The sequence below is a fragment of the Chiloscyllium punctatum genome, chromosome 26 (genome assembly GCF_047496795.1).
Source record: "Chiloscyllium punctatum isolate Juve2018m chromosome 26, sChiPun1.3, whole genome shotgun sequence".
Taxonomy (NCBI): Eukaryota; Metazoa; Chordata; class Chondrichthyes; order Orectolobiformes; family Hemiscylliidae; genus Chiloscyllium; species Chiloscyllium punctatum.
This window is the reverse complement of record NC_092764.1, coordinates 12,937,855-12,956,368: the sequence shown is the minus strand read 5'-3', so window position 1 is coordinate 12,956,368 and position 18,514 is coordinate 12,937,855. Positions and strand designations below refer to the sequence as shown.

General features: G+C 42.4%; 1 long non-coding RNA gene across 2 annotated transcripts in view; it reads left to right on the top strand.

The window, feature by feature from the left end:
* The window catches only part of LOC140496284 (uncharacterized), a 126,196-nt gene that overhangs the window by 70,457 nt on the left and 37,225 nt on the right, over positions 1 to 18,514 (top strand). For both annotated transcript variants that reach the window (XR_011964231.1, XR_011964230.1), the window contains exon 3: positions 7,820 to 7,903. This is a non-coding gene — a long non-coding RNA (uncharacterized lncRNA). The remainder of the gene's footprint in view (positions 1 to 7,819; positions 7,904 to 18,514) is intronic.

Sequence of the window (18,514 nt, the reverse complement as noted above, 5' to 3'; positions counted from 1 at the left end):
TAAGAGGCATTTGGATTGGTATATGAATAGGAAAGGTTTGGAGGGTTATGGGCCAGGTGCTGGCTGGTCGGCATGGATGGGTTGGACCGAAGGGTCTGTTTCCATGCTGTATATCTCTATGACTCTAATCGATTGTTTAGAAAATATCTATCCTGAGGTAGTCCTGCAGTGATGCCCTGCAGATGCGATTATTAAACTCCAATGAACACAATCATCTTCCTTTGTGCCAGGCATAACTCTAACCAGCAGCAACTTTTCCCATTGACTCCATTTTTGCTAGATCTCCTTGATGCCACAATCAGTCAAGTGTCAAAAGTCACATGACACTCGACTGTAGTTCAAAAGATCGATTTGAAATCCATGACTTTGAGATGCCAGTGTTGGACTGGGGTGGACAAAGTTAAAAATCACACAAAACCAGGTGATCATCCAACAGATTTATTTGGAAGCACTAGCTTTCGGAGCACCGCTCCGTCATCAGGTAGTTGTGCAGGTTAAGATCATGCTCACAGAATTTATAGCCAAAGGTGTCCAGTGTCATGGAGATGTTATACAGTAAACAATCTTAGATTAAAACTTCTATCTTTTATACTGGGATATTCTGATTTCTGTTCTTTGTTTAAATTACATTCTCAAGATAGCTCAGCTTTTTAAACAATAAGTGGGAAGTCTGTCTGTGTCCCAATGCTATGTCAGACTGACAAACCCTCTGTATAGTTCTACAGAGTTTTATATGGCTTCGTGCAGTTTTTGAGCAAAATAAAATGTAATTCTGCAAAACAAATTCACTCAATAAGCTTTTATGTGTGCGCATAAAGGGATAACAAATCGTGTGTGCTTGAGTGTGTACATGTGGGTGTGAATGATAGTCTGTGTGTGTGTGTGTGTGTGCGCGCGCGTGTGTGTGTGTATATCGTGCAGTGGGGTCACCTGTAGTGTGACATGAACCCAAGGTCCCAGTTGAGGCCATCCCCAATTGGTACCAAACTTTGCTATCAACTTCTGCTCAGCCACTCTGTGTATTGTTGCTTGTCCCAATGTCCGCCTTGGGAGATGGTGACTCGAAGGCCTGAGACCTGCTGAAGTGTTCCCCGACTCGGAGGGAATACCCCTGCTTGGTGATTGGTATGCGGTGTCCATTTGTCCGATGTTGTAGCATCTGCTCGGTCTTGTAAATGTACCATGCCTCAGGGCATCCTTGCCTGCAGCGTATGAGATAGACCATGTGACCGAGACATCTAAGCTTTCATAAGCTTTCACAGCACTGCTTCTTCATCAAGTGAACACTTTGGAAATATGTTACTGGATGAAGATCTCTCATGCAGTCTTCTTTCTCCAGCTCCTTTGCAAGTCTCTTCCTACTCACTGATGTCAAAGGAACATCAACATTTATTTATTCTCATGTGGCAGATGGGTGTCACAAGCTGGGCCACTATTTATTGCTCATCCTCAGCTGATATCGAGAAGGGGTGGTGAACTGCCTTTTCAAACCACAGCATTTGAAGTGCTGTAGGTAGATCCAAAATGATGTCAAGGAGAGAGTTCTAGGATTTTGTTTCAGCAACGTTGAAAATGCAGCCATATATTTCCAAGTCAGGATGGTGAGTGGCTTGGAGGGGAACTTTTAGATAGTGGTGTTCCCATGTATCTCCTGCCCTTGTTCTTCTAGACAGATGGGGTCACGGGTTTGTAAGACGCTGTCTCAGGCTTTCTGATGAATTTCTGCAGTGCATCTTGTAGATAGTCCACACTACTGCTACTGAGCATCGGTGGTGGAAGGAGTGGAGATTGAGGGTGTTGTGCTAATCTAGATGATAATTAACATTTAAAAGGGGTACATGAATAGGAAGAGTTCAGAGAGATAAGGGCCAAATGATGACAACTGGGACGAAATAAATTTAGGAGGTCTGGTTGGCATGGATAAGTTGGATCGAAGGGTCTGTTTCACTGTATAACTCGACGAATCTATGACTCTAAGCAGGTTGCTTTGTATTGGATGGTGTCAAACTTCTTGAGTGCTGATTTATATCATCAGTATTAGCATATCTGATCACTTTCCACATTGACTGTGTTTGTGACCAATCCACTGCTCGCTAGAGCACCACCGCCTCATGCTCAAAATTAGAATGTTGCTTTTAAACTCATTACCTGTGGCAAAGTGTTGTGTATGATGTGTAAATGCATATAGTTCTTTTTTTTAACATTCATTCATGGGATGAGCTAGCTTGGCCAGTATTTATTGCTCATCTCTAATCACCTAGAAGGCAGTTAAGGGTCAACCACATTGCTGTGGGTCTGGAGTCACATGTAGACCAGACCAAGTGAGGGCAGCAGTTTTTTTCCCTAAAGGACATTAGTGAATCAGATGTTTTTTTTTTCCCTGACAATCGATTCATGGTCATCATTAGAGTCTTAATTCTAGATTTTATTTATTGAATTCAAATTCCACCAGTGGGGTTTGAACCTAGGTCCCCAGGACGTTACCTGGGTCTTTGGATCAACAGCTTATTAATGATAACACTAGGCCATCATGTTCCCTTAAATTGGGTTATAAGAGTCAAAGCAATAGAAGGAGCTATAGGATTAGGCTTAACTGTCGACCTTGTTTGATACGTTGAGCAGATCATTGTTGGCTGACTCCTCCATCGCCAGACCATAGCAACACGATGGTTGGAGGAAGAGCGCCTCATCTTCCGCCTAGGAACTCTCCAACCACAAGGGATGAACTCAGATTTCTCCAGTTTCCTTATTTCCCCTCCCCCCACCTTGTCTCAGTCAAATCCCTCGATCTCAGCACCACCTTCCTAACCTGCAATCTTCTTCCTGACTTCTCCGGCCCCACCCCACTCCGGCCTATCACCCTCACCTTGACCTCCTTCAACCAATCGCATTTCCAATGCCCCTCCCCCAAGTCCCTCCTCCCTACCTTTTATCTTAGCCTGCTGGACACACTTTCCTCATTCCTGAAGAAGGGCTTATGCCCGAAATGTCGATTCTCCTGTTCCTTGGATGCTGTCTGACCTGCTGCGCTTTTCCAGCAACACATTTTCAGCTCTGATCTCCAGCATCTGCAGTCCTCACTTTCTCCTGTGTTTGAATAGACTCTATGTACTCCACTGTCATTTACCCAGCTCTGATTTCCCTTTGGGAATTGTCATTTTGTTTCACTATTTTTAATTTTGCTTAGAGATACAGGAATCCCTCAGCTTTTTTTAAAATCATCTATTACTTGGTGGTTTACAACTTGTTGAAAGTGTACCAAGAAAATTAATGTTAACATCTGCCAAAACGCTGTCCCTGTTCTTTCTTGTGAAGGGTGCAACTGTGCATGAATAAATGGATCATGGTGTTAAGGTTTTTTTTTAATGGCAGCACTCTATCTCCCACATTGGGAACACACACCTTGTTAAACTACACCCATCTGGCACACTAACGTCCTTTAGGCAGGAAGACTGTCTTCCTTTAGTGGTCTGGCCTACATATAACTCAGTGGTTGATTATTAACTGCCCTCCCAAATGACCAAATAAGCCACACAAGGAATGGGTAAGAGATACTGGCCTTGCAGCAATATTCAGATCCCATAAAGGAATAACAAAAAGGGAGCATGGGCACTGGCAAATTGTATTCCTTTCCTTGGAGTCCAATCTTTGAAGCTAATTTCAGCATTTCTACAGCTTGGTAGCAGAGGTTAGTTAACTCAGACCAGGATGGGAATAGACCCAAGACAGTTTATAGACTTTGAAGACTTGTTTCTGTCCTTGTGGGTGCAGTTGCAAACTGAGTCCATGCATGAAGATTGAAGAGATGAACATCACTCTGTAAGAACTAATTGCAGAATCTATTCACCTTGACTTAATTGTACAGAGTGCTGTATGTAGGACACAGACAACTGTAGTAAGTGACAGCAGATACTATTGATCAGCTGGGAAAGTGCACTCAGACTTCATTGTCCGTAGTTGCAATGTGCATTGAAGTAATATGTTTTATTCCCAGATGTTCAAAATAAATTAGAGATAAATCCATTTTATTTCTGTAATCTGATGATTCATTTAGAGACCTGAGTCGCCTCACTGTTTAAACATAAATGTTAAACTACTCTGGTACTCTTTATCTTTTGTTACATAGTTAAGTATATTTCAGATTGCTGTGATAAAAATTTCTCCTTGTCCTTCCATGCTGTTTTTCTTATGCCACAGCTGTATGCAATGGCACAATTGAATTTATTACTTTTGATATTGTTGTATAATGGGGTTGTGTTTTACAAGGTTTAGGCTAATTAATCCAATAGATTTCAAATTCAAATCCTGCTGTGATAGTTTGAAAATTTTAATTCAGTGCAAAAATAAAAAAAAAGTTGGCATCAGTGAGAGTGACAATAAAGCTGTTTATATTGTTGTTTAAAAAGTCTACTGGTTCACTTACTTCCCAAATCTAAGATCCAAGTGATTCCAAATCCAGAAAGGGCCTTTTCATGTGCATTGGATGCTAGCTTGTGATTTTTAAAAATGGCCAAGTACCTTCCTTTCAGAGCAACTGGAGATAGATGACAGTCTCCTTATTTGAGGAAGGGTGTTCGTGAAAAAGAGGGACTGCTGTGAAGATTCACCAATGAATTCCTGGGATGGGAGGAGAGATAAATGAGGAGAGATTTAGTCATTAAGGGTTCATTGGAGTTTAGATGGATGATGAGAGGAGTCTCATAGAAACCTACAAAATTCGAACAGAACTGGACAGAATAGATGCAAGATGTTGTCGATGGTGGGGGGGTCCAGAACCAGGGTCATAGCTTAAGGATAAGGAGGCAATGTTTTAAGATTGAGAAAGGTTATCACCCAGTGAGTGGTGACCCTGTGCAATTCTCTGCACAGAACGATGTTGAGGCCAAATCACTCTGTTTTCAAAAAGGAGGTGAATATAGCTCAGGTGGCTAAAGCCTTTAGGGGATAAGGGTTTAGGGTATTGAGCCCAATGATCATATTGAATGGTACAGCAGGATCAAAGAGCTGAATGGCCGACTACTTTAATCTATGTTTCTAAAAAATCTGGGCTAACTCCCAGAGCAGGAGGATGGATTTGTTTTGATTTGATTTATTGTTTTCACACGTACCTAAGTGCAGTGAAAAGTTTTGTTTTGCAGACAGTACAGGCATATCATAACATACAAGGACATACAGGTCAGAGGGTGACTGGACAGAATGAGGTATCCAAGATAACATCTACACATGAGGTGCACAAAACAAGACTGACATTTGGTTTGAAATTCGAGAAGTCCATTCAGCAGGCTAATAAGAGAAGGGAAGAAACTGTTCATGAGCCTGGATAGTGTAGTGGGTGTCAGGAATAGCTCTGAACTTTGCCAGATTGGAACTTATAGAAGGTCAAATCTGATGCTCAGATGCCTGATCAATGCCTATGGCAGGGAAAGAATTCTTGGCTAAAGTTTCGCACCTTACTTACTTGGCAATTAGCAGGAGTCAGGGCTGCATAGAGTCCATAGAGATGTACAGCATGGAAACAGACCCTTCGGTCCAACTTGTCCATGCTGACCAGATATTCCAACCCAATCTAGTCCAACCTGCCAGCACACAGCCCAAATCCTTCCTATTCATATAACCATACAGCCGCCTTTTAAATGTTGCAATTGTACCAGCCTCCACCACTTCCTCTGGCAGCACATTCCACACACGCACCACTCTCTGCGTGAAAAGGTTGCCCCTTAGGTCTGTTTAATATCCTTCCCCTCTCACCCTAAACCTATGCCCTCTAGTTCTGGACTCCCCCATTCTAGGGAGAGGACATTGTCTATTTATCCTATCCATGACTCTCATGATTTTATAAACCTCTATAAGGTCACCCCTCCGACGGTCCAGGGAATACAGCCCCAGCTGATTCAACCTCACTCTATAGCTCAAATCGTCCAACCCTGGCAACATCTGGGACCTGAGGCTGCAGAGACTTGCTGTACATGGGTCAGTGGGCAGGGCAAGGCCAGGACACTCAGGCTAGAAACTACACCTGATCCCTGTGATTTCTCTCCCTGACCCAGGTCCCTGTGATTTCTCTCCCTGACCCTGATCCCTGTGATTTCTCTCCCTGACCCAGGTCCCTGTGATTTCTCTCCCTGACTCCAATCCCTGTGATTTCTCTCCCTGCCCCAGGTCACTGTGATTTCTCTCCCTGACCCTGATCCCTGTGATTTCTCTCCCTGACCCAGGTCCCTGTGATTTCTCTCCCTGACCCCGATCCCTGTGATTTCTCTCCCTGACCCCGATCCCTGTGATTTCGCTCCCTGACCCAGGTCCCTGTGATTTCTCTCCCTGACTCCGATCCCTGTGATTTCTCTCGCTGCCGAAGGTCCCTGTGATTTCTCTCCCTGACTCCGATCCCTGTGATTTCTCTCCCTGACCCTGATCCCTGTGATTTCTCTCCCTGACCCAGGTCCCTGTGAGTTCTCTCCCTGCCCCAGGTCCCTGTGAGTTCTGTCCCTGCCCCAGGTCCCTGTGAGTTCTGTCCCTGCCCCAGGTCCCTGTGATTTCTCTCCCTGACCCCGATCCCTGTGATTTCTCTCCCTGACTCCGATCCCTGTGATTTCTCTCCCTGATCCAGGTCCCTATGAATTACCTCCCTGACCTAGGTCTCTGTGATTTCCCTCCCTTTATGAGACAGGTCCAGTTTCCTTTGACTCTCTGATGAAGGAACATACATGCATAACTTGCATTTATATTGCACCTTTCGTCAGAGAATCATAACTGTGTCGAAGGATGCCATTCAGTCCTCAGTGTTTATTCTGGGTCTTCAAATGAGCGTCATTATGTTGTGCCAATTTCCTGTATCTTTGCCAAATCATTGTATACTATTCCTATCCAAATAATAATCCAATGCCCTTTTGAATGTCTCAAATCTACCTTTCCATGCAGTGTGTTCCATAACCAGACTACTGCCTGTGTGGAAACACATTTTCCTACATCAGCCTTGCTTCCTTTGCACATCATTTTAAGTCTCTGCACTCTCATTCTATGATCTCTATAAATGGGACCTGATTCTCTCTGTCTACTCTATAGATCCTACTCATGATTTAAAAACCCTTGACAAAATCTCCTCTCAGCCTTCTTCTTTCCAAGGAGATCAGTCCCAACTTCTTCAGTCTATCCTCATCATGAAATTTCTCAATTCTGGAAGCATTCTTGCAGTCACATTTGCACTCTTTCCAATATTCTCTTGATAATTGTCACTGAAAGCTACAGAGAGTTGAGGAATAACAAGTATCTCGTACAAGTCATCATCACCTCTCTGCTGTGAGACTCCATGGCCCTACTAAAAACGCCAAGGACACTGTCTGCTTTATTAACTGCTCTCTCTACTTAATGTCACAAAATATTCCAGAGTGTTTTGCAGAAGTGTACCATATGACTGTGTCTTATTCCCTACTTCAGTATGGTTTACAGTGAAGCCTCGACAAGAATGTTGGGAAAAGTAGCCAACTTCACTGGAACAACATCCTACTGTTCAAGGCAGAGCCAGGCACTGCTAATTAAACAGGCACTTGTTGATAAGGGTTGCTCAGACTTTGTGATGATCAAAACTACTACGTTAAAGGAGCATGAAATGGATGTACCTTGTCTCTATGGCTCCTGAATGGGTGATCTCAGTGTAATGAGGGTCTTAAGAGAGACTTCAAATTTTTGTTAGATCAAGAGAAAACCTATTAAAATAAGAATATTGAAGACATTGAGCATAATACATTAGGAACAACTATCACAGAAACTTCATGTCTGATTTCTGCTGAACTCTTCCAATAACTTCTGTTTTTGTTCTCAGAAATAGGACCTTAAATTTGGATTCAGAGAAGGACAGACCTACCCGAGTGACTAAAGCTTGGCCAGCTATCCCTCAACAGAACAGGTAATACCTAAGTCTCAGTCATGAGTCCAAGGCTGTGTTTAACCTGATGCAATTTTATACTGTCATGTTAAACTGACTGAGTGATAAAGAAATAGATTGCTGGCCGTATTCGCTATGTCCGCTGGCATTGATCAGGAGAGGGTAATGAATTGATGCTATCAACAAAATTGGTTAAAGAAGTTAGCTTTAAGGACTATCAAAAGAGAACTCAGTGAGATTTAGGAAATTGATTCCAAAATTCAGTGTCCAGCCAGCCATGGTAAGGCTGTCAATGGTGGAGTGATGAAAATGGCTTAGTGGAAGAGATCAGAAGGTCAGTAATCACATTGATGTGCTATTGGCATTCTCTTGAAACCTACATTAGGTCTGTTAATATTAAAGGTGAATTCATTTATCAGTCAGCATCATCAGACTTTGAGTGACTGTGCAGTAGCACCAGGCTCATCTTTCCAATAGTGATCACAGCATTATTACCGATTCTGTTACATCGAGTTGTGTCTCTTACACCTCAGGCACTGCACTTCAACCTAGCAATAAGAGCAAGAAAGAAAGGGTAAGAGGGAGAATGGCAGCCTGAACAAGAGGGAGTATTATTTCGTGGTTGTTCCTCCTAACTCAGAACTCCTAACACCCATATTCCAAACGACTCAAGAAATAGGATAGAAAGGCAAGCACCCCCTCTGACCTGGGATTGGTTACTTATCATCTTTCAAGAGCAATTAACAAATTAAACTTGTATAGTAGGATCAGGTCCACACTCTTATGAATGAATACTGTTATGACACGGGGTAAATCCCTCTGCTAATTTAAACCAGCAACACAGAAAAGATTCCCCCCGTGCTGTAATCTGTTAAAATTCAAGAGGCGAAGAACTATCCCAGAGGTCGCTATTTAAAGTAAAAACTAATGACAACTTTATTCTTTAAGTCCAACAGAGAATATTAAAACAAACAACTATTTACAATCCCTTTCTCTCAAACCTATCTTTTACCTCCCACTCTACATACTAGTCCAATAAAAAGATCCAGATTCAGATTTACAAAAAAAAATCACGATTCAAAACCAGCCAGCTTTGCCAATTCTCATTTTGTAGATTTTCCTCTGTAGATTCTCCCCTGGTCAGTTTTGATGTTCTGCTGTGCAAACTCCTTCCACAGACAGGTACCTCTCAGAGAGCTCTTGAGTAAGCAGCCTACATTCGTTTGTCTTTTGGCAGTTCTCTTTCAACTGTTCAAAATGTCTGGTTTCATACCCCCAAAACATTGGGTCATTTCATTGGTTTTAATATTATCAAAATACTAAATTCATACTTGATTGGAGTTTGGTATCTTGAGGCATAATTTAAATTCAAGAGTGTGGTGCTGGAAAAGCACATCAGGTCAGGCAGCATCGGAGGAGCAGGAAAATTGACATTTTGTGCAAAAGGCCTTCATGAGGAATGTTCATTCCTCGTGAAGGCCTTTTGCACAAAATGTTCATTCCTGATGAAGGGCTTTTGCCTGAAGCATTGATTTTCTTGCTCGTCAGATGCTGCCTGACCTGCTGTGCTTTTCCAGCACCACACCCTCGACTCTAATCTCCAGCATCTGCAGTCCTCACTTTTGCATAATTTAAACTGCTTGGCTGAATTTGAATTTGTTTTTGTCTCACGGCAACCCATCTGCTGCGAGCTGTTTCGACCAAATGTTCCACAGTTGCCTTGTTTAGATCACTTTGTGCTGTGTCCAGCAGGCTTTGCTAGCCTTTCAACTGTCTTAAAAGTGCAGGACCTTTACATCTTCATAACAATAGCAATATGTACGGTTGAATATTATTATATCTAGAGGGTGATAGATGCTTGTGGAGTAGTGGTAGTGTCCCTATCTCTGAGCCAGGAGACTCAGGTTCATGCCTCATGCACTTCATTAGTGTGAACCAACATGTCTGAACAGTTTGGAAAATATCTCCACAGAGGAAGGTTAGTGTTGGATTTTAGGATCCCTTAAAAAAACTGAATTTTCCCAGTCTTCGTTGTACAGCACGGGATTTTATTTAACAGCTATAAGAGCAGTAACTAACTTCCCAAAATCCTAGCATATGAAAACAATGGGAAAGATTTAGAAAAAATCATGGCGGTCACGATGCATCTTGAATTGGCATGAAAAACTCATCCGCCCCCAAATGTACCCTATTACCAGTGTGTGTGTTTCTACAAAAATAAGGTGTGTTTGTTCTTGGAAGAAAAAGCAAACCTAATTTCAAATGAAGATGGGCATGAGGAATATAGTCATCCATTGAGTGGCTCTCCCAGACAAAAACATTCAGACAATTGATTGCCACAGAGAAATTAATCCACCCCCAGTATGTTGAGATACCAACAAGTCTTGGGACAGAGGGGATGTCATTTTGAGCAGTTCTCATCAAGCAGAACCTTTTTGGCTGAATTTCTCTTCAGGAGGCCCCCTGAGAAGGATCTTCATTGAGCAATCCTCATCAGTCAGATTGAAGATGGGCAAGAGAAGAGGAAGATCCAGGGAAGAGTTCCCTTTGTGCCTTGACTAGAGAGCAGGATATTGCCTTCATTCACAGCCTGTTTGTCCTCCGGTAACAGTGAATTATCCCATTTCAGCTTGGCGAAGAACATTGTGCCTGCAGTTTAGCTCAGCCCTCATCTATAAACACTGTAACTCATGTTGCATGTTAAGTTGGTGCAAATTCTAGTTCAGATTAGGAACTGGCGCCGCAGTCAAGCAGCATGTAACAACTGTTGAACATGTTTCGGGGCATATTTTCACTCTCCCTCCTTCCCTTGTTTATATGTGGGTGTGAGTCTTACTGGGTATGAAGAAATAGACGAGTTTGGCACGTATTTCAGTATAATGTGGCATGCAGTATTGTGTATTCCTGGGCTTATAGAGAGTTATAGGAACTGTTTTCTAAACCTTTCTGCTGGATTCTGATCATCAACTGTATCTCCTTTAAGGATGGAGTAGAGGGCTATGCAGTGTCTCCTGCTGAGCATTCAGCATAGCTCCTCACATACAAAATGCCAAATTTCAGCAGTTTATTTATCATTGTGTCTTAAGAATGCCTGAAGCTACAAGGGAATAAGGCTTGTGCCATGCATTAAATTACAAATCTTTAGGGTTACTGGAATGGGTAGCTCCATCATTTGCAGAAATTGTCTTAGTTGTTTCAATCATTAAGTTCACAACCAGGGTCAATGGATTGCACTTAGATCCTCAATCTAATCTGATTTTCATCAGTCTAGATTTGAACACTTGCGTTGTGTTAAAGTTAATCACTTGCTGTTTTATTTTTAAGATTTGTTGACTGACCAGTACATATAGTCTAGTGCACTGTACCTTTCCAAACCAAAGGTAAAAGATTGAAAGAAAAAGTGCTGGAGATCAGAGCTGTTCAGGCAGCATCCATGGAGAGAAAACTTCTCCACTGTGATCTCTAGCACTTTTTGTTTTCAGTACAGATTCAAGCATCTGCAGTAATTTGCTCCGACAAAGCTAAAGGATTATTTTCCTTTGGAAGACCAACACCTTTTGTCTTTTGGAAGTTACACCCAAGAGAGATCCCTAGATAAGTCCTCGTATTGGACAATGACTGCATAACTCTCTGCGTTTTGCTAAGGCACACATTCCCTTGAATGCTGTTTCCACCACGTCATCATTTGCTTTCATATTGGAGACAAAACACTGATTAGGATCAGGATCTCAGTTACTTATAGATATGAACTTTTGACTATTGGTTTTATTGATTACCTTGAGGGCAGAAGTAGGGGATATTTGACTAGTAAGGGAAACAATGGTCGTTCAGTAGATAAAAGTTTGGGTTGATGCCACAGTCAGCTGCGCACTGATTGTTTAAAGTTAAAAATCACACAACACCAGGTTATAGTCCAACAGGTTTAATTGGAAGCACACTAGTTTTCCGAGTGTATCTCCTTCATCAGGTGATAGTGATGAAAGAGCGTCACTCCGAAAGCTAGTGTGCTTCCAATTAAACCTATTGGACTAAAACCTGGTGTTGTGTGATTTTTAACTTTGCCCACCCCAGTCCAACACCGGCATCTCCAAATCATGACTGATTGTTTAGAGTGACTGAGTGGGCAGAATGACCTACTCCTGCTCCTAATCCATATGTTGTTTACAAAAAGGTTGGCACAAAATGTATTAGGAAGAAGGATCACTTCCAACTAGGAAAAAGGAAGACAGTAAAATAAATGGAGATGCAATCATACAGCACCTTTTGAGACCCCGGGCTATAACCACTTGATGTGGGCCTCATAACAGCCAATCTGCTCATAGCAAAGGCAAGATCACAGCAATGTGATAATAACTAATTACTCTGCTTTTTGTGACATTGAAATAAAACATAACGACCAGGAGACCAGGGAGAACTCTAGCAAAAAACTGCAATTCCGAAAAGGGATATAAAGAACGGTTGAACGGTGAAGAATTGAATAATCCCATTGATTCTGAACGATTTCGAGTGGGATTGCCTATGGGACTATATACATAAAGGGGTGAACACTGATTCAAGTCAAGAGAAACCAGCAGCGATGGGCAAGAACTCTACATTCAATCAAAGAATATTGAGTGTTGCTTGGAGTTCACCACAATTATGAAGAGATATTTTCCTAACCAATTTGTTCATAGATATTTTTCCACATCATTGGAGAGGCACGACTTGAACCTAGACTTCCTGGCTCAGAGGTAGGGACACTACCATAGCACCACAAGAATTCCCTGCATTTTGCTTTGGACTTATTTTTGGCATCAACCCATTCTGAGATATTTTAGACACCTCCAGAGCAGGTAGGATTTAAACTCGGGTCTTCTGGCTCAGAGGTAAGGACATAACAACTGTGCCACAAAAACATCTTGGTTTTTCTTTGGAAAATAATGATAAAAGTGACTGCATAAAAGGGGCAAGAGTGGTTGCTGGATGTTCAGAGTTTAGATCTTTTAAAAAGAACAGAGAGTGAGGTAAAAGAGGAGGGGAGTAGCATTGTTAATTAGGGAGTGCATCACAGTTGTAGAGAAGGAGGTTGTTGACGAGGTTTTGTCCACTGAGTCAATATGGTTGGAAGTCAGTAACAAGAAAGGAGCAGCCACTTTATTAGGTATTTTCTATAGACCCCCCAATAGCAACAGAGAGATGGAAGCATAGATTGAACAGCAGATCTTGGAAAGGTGCAGATGTAACAGAGTTGTTGTTACGGGTGACTTCAACTTCCCTAATGTTGATTGGAATCGCCTTAGTACAGATGGTCTGGATGGAACTGATTTTGTCAAGTGTGTCCAGGAAAGATTCCTGACTCAGTATGTAGATCGGCTGTAGGCTGACTAGAGGGGAGACCATACTGGATTTGATGCTGGGCAACGAGCCAGGCCAGGTGTCAGAGCTCTCGGTGGGAGAGCATTTCAGTGACAGTGACCACAACTGCCTCACCTTTACCATAACCATAGAGAGGGATAGGAGCAAGCAATATGGGGAGGTATTTAATTGGGGGAAGGAAAATTATATTGCTGTTAGACAGGAGCTGTGGTGTATAAATTTGGAATGATTGTTTTACGGGAAATGCACAATAGAAATGTTTCAGGAGCACTTGTTGTGAGTGTTAGATAACTGTCCCACTGAGACAGGCAGGGAACGGGAAGGTGAAAGAGCCTTGAATGACAAGAGCAGAGGAGCTTTTTGTCAAAAAGAGAAAGGAAGCTTACTCAAGGTTGAAGAAGCAAGGCTCTGGCACAGCTTTAGAGAGTTACAGGGTTGCTAAGAAAGAACTCAAAAATGGACTGAGGGGAGCTAGGAGGAGGCACAAGAAAGCCTTGGCAGGAAGGATTAGGGAAAACCTAAAGGCGTTCTACACCTACATGAGGAATAAGAGAATGATCAGAGAGAGGGTGGGGCCGATCAGGAATAGTGGAGGAAACTTATGCCTGGAGTCTAAAGATATAGGGGAGGCCCTAAATGAGTTCTTTGCTTCAGTATTCACGAGAGAGAGGGAGTTTTTGATAGTGAGGACATCTTGGACCAGGTTGATAGGCTTGAACAGACTGATATTAAGAAAGTGGAAGGGCTGGAAATTCTGGGAAGGATCAAAATAGATAAGTCCCCAGGTATATTCAAAGTTACTATGGGAAGTGAGGAATAAGATTGCTGCACCTCTGGCTATGATCTTTGCATCATCACTCTCCAAGGGAGTAGTACCGAATGATTGGATGGAGGCAAATGTTGATACTCTATTCAAGAAAGGGAAAAGATAAATCCCTGCAAATTACAGACCAGTCAGTCTTACATCTGTGGTAAGCAAGATACTGGCAAGGATTCTGAGAAATAGGATTATGACTATTTGGAGAAACATAGTTCATTTTAAGATAGTCAGTGTGGCTTTGTGAGGGGCAGGTCATACCTCACAAGCCTTCTTGAGTTCTTTGAGGATGTGGCAAGACAAGTTGACAAGGCTCGAGCAGTGGATGTGGTGTATATGGATTTCAGTAAGACACTTGATAAGGTTCCCAATGGTAGGCTCATTCAGACAGTTGGGAGGTATGGGATACAGGAAAATTTTGATGTCTGGATACAAAATTTGCTGGCCGAAAGAAGACAGGTGAGTAGTAGTGGCTGGAAAGTATTCTGCCTGGAGATGGCCAACCAGTGGTGTCCTGCAGGAATCTGTTCTTGGGCCTCTGCTCTTTGTAGTTTTTATAAATGATTTGAATGAAGAAGTTGAAGGGTGGTTTAGTAAGTTTGCTATGACACAAAGGTCAGTGGTGTAGTAGATAGTGTCGAGGGATGCCGCAGTCTCCAACAAGACATTGACAGGATGCAGAGCTGGGCTGAGAACTGGCAGATGGAGTTCAAACTGGGTAAATGTGAAGTGATGCATTTTGGAATGTTGAATTTAAGTGCTAAATACAGAGTTAAAGACAGGATTCTTGGCAGTGTGGAGGAACAGCGTGATCTTGGGGTCCATGCACATAGACCCTCAAAGTTGCCAATCAAGTTGAGAGGGTTGTTAAGAAGGCTTTTTTTTTTGGCTTTCATTGATGGGGGATTGAGCTGCAAGGTTTTGTTGCAGCTCTATAAAACCCTGGTTAGACCACACTTGGAATATTGTGTCCAGTTCTAGTCACCTCATTATAGGAAGGATGTAGCTGCTTTAGAGAGGGTGCAGAGGAGATTTACCAGGATGCTGCCTAGATTGGAGGGCATGTATTATGAAGAGAAGTTATGAAGAGGGCTTTTCACACTGGAGAGAAGAAGGAAGTGATTTGATAGAAATGTACAAGGTTTGGAGAGACATAGATAAAGTAGATAGCCAGAGTCTTTTCCCTAGGGCAGAAATGGCTGTCATGAGGGGACATAATTTTAAGGTGAGTGAAGGAAGGTTTAGCGGAGATGTCAGAGATAGATTCTTTACACAGAGAATGGTGTGTGCGTGGAATGCACTGCCTGCGGTGGGAGTAGAGTCAGAGACGTTAGGGGCATTTAAGCAATTTCTGGACAAGCACATGAACAACAGTAAATTGAAGGTTGTGTAGATTAGGTTGATCTTAGATTAAGATAAATGCTCAATACAATATTGGGGACCGAAGGGCCTGTACTGTGCTGTACAAATGTTCCATGTTCTAAAACAAACACCAAATTTAGCAAAACAGGCTCCATCTAAAATTTTTTTAAAAAGCCTTGTAACCAAATCATCTCCAAGATTGAAATGTTTCCATGGTTGATGGATATTTATAAATGATGTATTATCAGACAAGTCTGCTTTAAATACAATAACTACCCCAAATACAATAGAGCTGTCAATACCAATAGGGGAGGGAGTGAGATCATGGGTATCAACTGTTCTGATCGTGTGTGCAAACCAGTCAAAAATATGGAAATCTGCCAGCTTAATTACTGTACAGTACTTGTTTTTAGAAACCCTACAGTGTGGAAGCAGGCCATTTAACCCATCAAGTCCACCCTGACCTCATTTCCTGCAATCCAGCTTTTCTCATGCCTACTAATCCATACATTAGTTGGCACTGCACCATAGCCAATCTATCTTTGGACGGTGGGAGGAAACCCATGCAAACACAGGGAGAACATGAAAGTGCTGCACAGATAGTTACCTGAGGGTAGAATTGAACCAGGTCCCATGGAGTAGTGAGACAAGATTGCTAACCATTGAGCCATCCTTTCAGATGCTGGAGGCAAGCCTAACAATAGTTGGAATAGGCCATTAAGACACAGAGCATGTTCATGTGCTGGAGTTGAGTGAGTGTGGTATAATATAGCATTTCCCTCTTAAGAGGCACAAATGAAGGATCAAAGCAACTCATTTGCTAATATCTGAATTGATGAAGTGTTGTCATTTGTGTGCATGTTTAATCATTTAGTATATACAGTCATCGAGTCATAGAGCTGTGCAGCATGGAAATAGAGTTGAAAAGTGTGGCATCTGGAAAAACACAGCAGGTCAGGCAGCATCCAAGGAGCAGGAGAGTTGACATTTCAGGAATGGTGAAGGTCTTTGCCTGAAACGTTGACTCTCCTCCTCCTCAGATGTTGCTTGACCTGCTGTCCTTTTCCAATGCCACACTTTTTGACTCTGACTCTCCAACATCTGCAGTCCTCACTTTCTCCCAGTATGGAAACAGACCCTTCAGTCTAATTCGTCCGTGATGACCAGATATCCTAAATAAATCCAGTCCCATTGGCCAGCATTTGGCAAACCCTTCCCATCCAGATACCCATATACCCATCCAGATGCCTTTTAAATGTTATAATTGTACCAGCCTCTACCACTTCCTCTGGCAACTCATTCCATACACACACCACCCTCTGTTTGAAAAATTTGTCCCTTAAGTCCCTTTTAAATCTTTCTCTTCTCACCTTAAACCTCAATTCAATTTGATTCCCTACAGTATGGAAACAGACCCTTCAGCCCAACAAGTCCATACTGACCCATTCCCCTACCCTATATTTACCCCTGACTAATACACTAACACTATGGACAATTTAGAATGGCCAATTCACCTGACCTGCACATCTTTAGATTGTGGAAGGAAACCGGAGCACCCAGAGGAATCCCATGCAGACACTGGGAGAATGTGCAAATTCTACACAGACAGCTGCCTGAGGCGGGAATCGAACTCAGGCCCCTGGTGCTGTGAGGCGACAGTGCTAACCATTGTGCCGCCCCTTAAAAAGACTTTGGTGAAAGACTAACATCTGGGACAACTGTGAGCTTTTACGGTTCGTTGGCCAAGGCAATTTTCATATTTCAGTCTTCAATTTCTTCTTTCCTTCACCACAACAAGTCACACTATGCCCTCTAGTTTTGGACTTCCCCACCCTAGGAAGAAAACCTTTTCTATTTACCCAATCCATGCCCCTCATGATTTTATAAACCTCTATAAGGTCACTTCTCAGTCTCCGATGCTCCAGGGAAAATAGCCCCAGCCTGTTCGGTCTCTCCCTATCGCTCAACCCCTCCAACCCTGGCAACATCCTTGTAACTTGTTTCTGAACCCTTTCAAGTTTCATAACATCCTTACCATGGAAGGCAACCCAGAAATCAATGTAATATTCCAAAAGTGGCCTATCTATCCCCACTGTAAGTTATTTTACTGTTTTTCCCTGTAGCTACATGCATATTGTTTTTTTAATCAAGGCTGATCAATATTAATTAGTTGGGTGATGAGCACACCCCCAGTTTGAAATTAAACTCTCCATTGTCATAGATACAGCTTTCTGATAAGACAGTGGAATACCCAAAGAAGAATAATTTAATCGACCACAGTGATATTAATGTTTTGGTGAAGTAATGTATTTTGACATTGTTCTGATGAATAGGCTGAATGATTGAATGTGAATCATTACAAATGTTGTGGAATACAACAACAGCAATAATTTAGTAATGGTTAGGACAATCTTATATTGGATTTAGAACAGAATTATAGTGTTCACGTGGTGGCTCAGTGCTCAGCACTACTGCCTTATAGTGCCAAGGACTCTAGTTTGATTCTGCCGTCAGGTGACTGTGTGCAATTTGCGCATTCTCCCCATGTCTGTGTGGTTTTCCTCCGGGTGCTCCAGTTTCCTCCCACAGTCCCAAGATGTGTGAGTTGGATGGTTTGGCCATGGGAAATGCAGCATTATAGGGTGGTGAGGGGGGGTGGTGGGGGGTGAATTTGGTTGAGTCCTTTTTGGTGGGTTGGTGTGGACTCAATGGGCCTGCTTCCACATTGTAGGCATTCAATGATTCAGCTGTTCTGTTGCAGAAGGAGGTGTATAGCCAATTGTATAAGCACCAGCTTTTGAACATTTAGGCTCAGTACCAATCTCCTAATTTCCCCCATAAATCTCCTAATTTCCCCCATAAATCTACATATTGTTTCCATTTAAATTGTCATCTAATTCCATCTTTAATGTGTCAGTTATGTCATGACACATAGAACCATTGGCTGTATGACCGATTCTATTAGTGTACAAAGATGTGCCAGCAGGGTGAGGATGTTTTTTCCTGGAGAACAGATAAGAGTGTAAAACTCATTCAGTATCTGCTGCTGCCCTCAAGACCAGCCCGAAAGACAAGATAAAAGTGTTGGAAAACAAAGG